Source organism: Lipotes vexillifer, unplaced genomic scaffold, assembly GCF_000442215.2.
Source record: "Lipotes vexillifer unplaced genomic scaffold, Lipotes_vexillifer_v1.1 scaffold469, whole genome shotgun sequence".
In the NCBI taxonomy this organism is placed as follows: Eukaryota; Metazoa; Chordata; class Mammalia; order Artiodactyla; family Lipotidae; genus Lipotes; species Lipotes vexillifer.
Window position 1 is genome coordinate 4,306,551 of NW_006788006.1, and position 5,403 is coordinate 4,311,953.

The 5,403-nt window shown below is 49.5% G+C and overlaps 1 pseudogene; it reads right to left on the reverse strand.

The window, feature by feature from the left end:
* Positions 1-4,902: 4,902 nt before the first annotated feature.
* LOC103084989 (putative gustatory receptor clone PTE01) overlaps positions 4,903-5,403 on the reverse strand; it is a 1,811-nt pseudogene continuing 1,310 nt past the window's right edge.

Here is a 5,403-nt window from a genome sequence, read left to right on the forward strand (position 1 = left end):
AAAGAACAAAACAAGGGAGAGCCCGCCCCACCCAAAAAAAAAAAAAAAAAAAAAAAAAAAAAAAAAAAAAAAAAAAAAACCCCTACTGGGCCCCAGGCTCAGCTCGAGGCTTCTGAAGCCTGGAGACATGTGCGGCCTGGTGGCCAGGTTGCCCAGGGACCAAGAGGAACAGCTCCTCCTACGTGAACCCTATGGAGTCCAGTGAGGGGTGGGAGCGAGGGGCTCAATGCAGGCACCCGCTGTTATCCCAGCTTTCTGACAGGAGAGGCTCAGGAGGTGGTCCTCCCAGGGTGTCTCAGCGGCCCGCCCTCCCATCCCAGGAAGTAGCTGGATGGGGTGGAGGAAGGCACTGTCTGTACGGACCCTTCCCTGGTAAGGGGGTAGGGCCGGGTGGTACCCTCGTCCAGCCCCATGTATGGTCTGAAAAAACTCGGAGGGCTTCCTGGAGGAGGTGGCCTGTGGTGCTGGGCAACAGGGCTGTTGTAGCCATGAGGCACCCGCTTCATGGGCCTGTGATCTTAAGAAAGGGTTATGGAAATGCGTGTGTGTTCTGATATTTGAGAAAAAAACTGCAGAATCAAAACTTTAGCGCATTTCAAAAACACCTGTGTAGCCAACAATACACATTTAATGGGGAGTGCTCTCTTGGGTATCTCCAGCACGCAGAACACAGTGACTGCTACAAGGGGCCATCAATAAATCCTTGTTGATGATTTAAAAAAAAAAACAAAAACCCATACATTTGAAAACATCTCTAAATAGTTCATGGGTCTAAGAAAAAATCATAATGGAAACAAGAAATACTTAGACCTGACAATACCAACAGGCATGGGAAGGCAGCTAAAGTGTATTTCAGGAGAAATGTGGAGCCTTAATGTGCTTTAACCGAGTCACAGGAGACACTGGAAATCAGTGAGCTGTTCATGGATTTGGGAGGCTGGACGCACAGCGGGACAGAGACTCAGGGCAGAGAGAAGAGGATGAAGGAGTACACAGGAGGGCCCAGGAGCTGGTCCATCAAAGGCCTGGAGCCTGCGAGCACGTCCACCGGTGAGCACACAGCTTGGGGACCCGCACAGTGGGGACAGACCCCGAGAAGCAATGCCAAAATCTTGGCTGTCTGTGCACTGATGCTAGAAAGCAATACGGAGACAGAGTTTTGGAGGAACGAGAAAAATAGCTTAAACATTCCTGGCAAAGGGGTAGCACAGCAGGCTAGTGCACAAGAACTGTGCCCCCCACTTCCCTGGGGAATAGAGAAAGGTTTATATAGCCCAGGGCTCGTGGTCTGGGGTATGTGATAAGGCTCAAAGTAATAAAGGTCTTGCATTTCTTTTCTTGGGCAAATTCATGGCCAAAGCTGGGGTCAGGCGGCTCAGCCACTGGGTCTGTTGTCCCAGAGGTTATTAGCCCATGACCTTCCTCCTGAAATGAAGAGTGCTGCAAGGCAGTATGGGGGAGAAGTGCCAGGTGCAAAGGGTAATTCATATGGAGTCAGAGAGTAATTATCTTTGCAAGGACAAGTCTAAGGACAAGTGTTTGTTAGTAGTTAACAACTAAGAATAACCAAGATTGCTTAACTCTTTCAGGCCTGCTTCTGTTATTTGCCACCCTTCTCACTGTTTCCTTATTTCCTCCTTTATCAGGAAAAAAAGTCTCATTTCTATTTTTGTTGCAACACAAGCAGGGGATGCGTGATGCCTGGTGGGCTGAGGTGCGAGCTGTGCCTGGGCGTCCAGGGACAAGGCCTGTCCAGAGCTTCTCGGTGCCTCTGGGCAGCCTGTCTTCACTGTTGGTTTCCGCTGAGCTCATCTGAACACCTTGTCATTATGCCCACCGCGTGGCTGGACACTGGGATTCTTGAGAGGGCTGGGTGGGGAGTTGGGGGAGGCTTTGCAAAGGAGGTTATATTTTTTTAAACATTGTGTCACTAAGATGGAGAAACACCCTTTCCATTTTATTATATTTATTTTTTTAATCCTACTTTTATTGATTGATTGATTGATTGGCTGTGCAGCTTGTGGGATCTTAGTTCCCCGAGCAGGGATGAAACCCACACCCCCTGCACTGGAAGCACAGGGTCCTAATCACTGGACCACCAGGGAAGTCCCCAAGGGAGGTTATTTTTAAATTACAAGACACGACCCCAAGGACCACAGGGCCAGGTGGCCGAGAGGGTGTGCAGGCCAGGGTCGGGCTGGTGAGCAAGAGGTGTTGAGTAGGTGGGTGCAGGCCGGGGAAGGTCCAGAGGTGCAGAGGCTCCCTTCCGACTGCCAGGTCCCTCCCATAGGTTGCAGCATGGGGAGGAGGCCCACGTTCCCAGGTGGCAGTTTTCCCATCAGCTCCGCCGAGACTGCTCCCCCTTGGGTCACAGCTACAGCGTGAGATGGCAGGTCCCAAGGAGACGCCTGCTGCTTCTCGATCCCTTAAAAACAAGTCTAAGAGAAGGGAAGATGCATCAGAGGTCACTGTGTTCACCCGGTGACCATCCATCACTTCAGAGTTTCTGGTACATGGAAAGTCCAAAGTGCCAATGAAACCTCCAAGGACCCTGGAGCTCTGAGGTGAGTGTGTCACCCTCCCAGTCACCATGTGGCGCCTACCATGGTCCTGGTGAGAGTCCAGGAACCTGGCACCTCAGGTGCGCTGAGACACAGCTAGGACCGGCCCTGGGCCCCCAGCACTCGAGTCCCATGCCCAGAGGCTCAGCTGTGGCCAGTTGGTACAAGTCCCACCCCAGGTCACACTCCAAAGAGACGAGTCACAAAAGAAGAGTCCCTCTGCCGCCACATCTCCTGTCTCCGGCCATCTATCTCTCTCCATCTGTCTCTGACTCTGTCTCTCTCCATCTGTCTGTCTTTCCGTCCATCTCTCCATCTGTCTTGAGCTCCACCAGCTTCTGGACTGAGCCCAGGTCTCTCACTCCAGCCGTCAAGGCTGAGTAACCTGGTCCCGTGGTGCCACATCCAATTTCACCGTCTGTTCCCATCCGTGGAGCCAGCCGCACCATTATCACTGCAGGTGAGGACCAACCCCGTGCCGTAAATCACACTTGATGCCGTGTCTGAGATCTCTATGGACTGCGTGTGTGGTGGGTCCCAGCTCACCGCCCCCCACCACCGGCTGATGCCCCTCCTGACCAGACACACAAGCCTTTTCCCTGGAGCTGGAAGGACCGGGAGTCGGCTCCGTCCACACCCTTCAGGTCAGCCTTGTGCTTCCATAAGGCAAGAAAAAGCAGACTGATCAGGAAGGAAGAAATAAAACTCCCTGTTTGCATAGGGCGTGGCTGACTGCTGGAAATTTCAGGGTATCGAAAAAAACACGTGTAGAAGGACAGAGTGGGCTCAGCAAACTCATACATGGGTCAACAGGAGCCTTCCTGCTCACCAGGATGGATCCCGTGGAAACCAAAGACACCACGCCGGCTACAGTCATGCCATGGAAAATAAGATACTGATATATACATATAACTGAATCACTTTGATGTATACCTGAAACATTGTAAATCAACTATACACTTCAATTTTAAAGAAAGAGCAAACAAAATAAAATCTAAAAACCAGCAAAACCCAATTCTCTGTGATGATATACAGGTGAGTCAGGGCATACTAAACACCAGATTCATGACAGACAGCCACTGTCTCTGGCCTCTGGTGGGATCCAGGGCAGGAAACTGGGGAGGGGCGGGCTGGAGACTTGAGCTGTCTTGGAAAAGCTGGGGGGTGGGTATGTGGATATCTGTTGTGTGGGTCTTCATAGTTTTGCATAGTGAAATGCAGAACACCAGAAGAAACTGGGAGTCGATCAATGGAACAGCAGCTGAGTAGCTGGCTGGCCATTCTTTTTCCACCAGATGAGGTCAGCTGCTGCCTGCTCATTACCGCCCAGGCATAGGGTCTCTGGGGAATCACAGTTTGAAAGTAAACATGAGCGTGAAACGACCTCTATCCACTTTGCAGAAGTGTTCAGCAGAAATTTAGGTCCAGCCACCAAAGCTCTATTATTTGGGGGAAGAGTTTGCAGAGACCTACCGACTGTGCAGGAGCTCTCATGTAACCACGGTCTGAAAGCAAACAGCCCACAGACTCCAGTCTTTCAGGGGTGCTTAGCAAATTAAGGAGTGAAAGAAGCCCGGTTTTTGGAAGGTTTTATGAACCTTCCCATGAAGCATATATTTGTTGCAATGTGGCAATGTCTAAAAATTGAAATCAGTGTAACTGTCCATGAGGAAACAATAGTTAACCCCAGGTCCATCCGTCTTAGGAAATAGCACAGGCATCAACAAGAGGGTGAGAATTACATGCATGACATGGAAGGATGGCCAGGATGTGTAATGAGCTAACAAAGCAAGTTCTGGAAGAGGTTAAAGATAAATTCCCCAAAGTGGAATTGCTGCGTTAAAAGGTGTGTGCATTCACACTTGTTAGGGTGGCTACAATTAAAAAAAAAAAAAAAAACTCGAAAATAACAAGTGTTGACAAAGGTGTGGAGAAAATGCAACCCTATTGCACTGTTGGTGGGAATGTAAAATGATGCAGCTGTTGTTCGGTGGTTCCTCAAAAAGCTAAGTGTAGAATTACTCTATGAGCCAGCAATTCCACTCCTACGTGTGTAACCAAAAGAACTGATAGCAGGGACTTGAACAGATGCTCTTCCAACTATGTTCATCGCAGCACCATTCACAATAGTCAAAAGGTGGAAACAACCCTCATGTCCATCCTCAGAAGTATGTGGTACATCCATCCATACAATGGAATACTACTCAGGCTTAAAAAAGGACACTCTGATATCTGCTACACCATGGATGAAACGTGAAGATATGCTAAGTGAAAGAAACTTGTCACAAAAGGAAAACTATGGTATGATTGCATTTATATGAGGTCCCTAGCATAATCAGAGTCATAGAGACAGAAAGTAGATTAGAGGTTTCCAGGGGACGGGGGAAAGGGATAAGCAAACAACTGACAGGTGAGAGCCACAGCTGGAGAAGGCTTTATACCTCCCACTGGATGAGGGGACTCTCAGAATGGAAGAAATTTTACAATTTTATAGTAGAGTAAAAGGTCCCTGAGATTGGGAATAATCCAGAGACAGTGCTAACAAAATACATAACTATGTTATTTGGTGAAGGTGTCAGAACAGGCAAGGTTGAGGAGTTGGGAATGATCACAATAGAAAGGATAAATTTCCACATTCTTGAGGCAGGTAAGTTGTAACACCATCAAATTGTGCAGCTGGGATTGCAAAAGGCTAACAAGAAAAGATACCAGGGCTTCCCTGGTGGCACAGTGGTTGAGAGTCCGCCTGCCGCTGCGGGGGACCCGGGTTCGTGCCCCGGTCCGGGAAGATCCCACGTGCCGCGGAGCGGCTGGGCCCGTGAGCCATGGCCGCTGAGCCTGC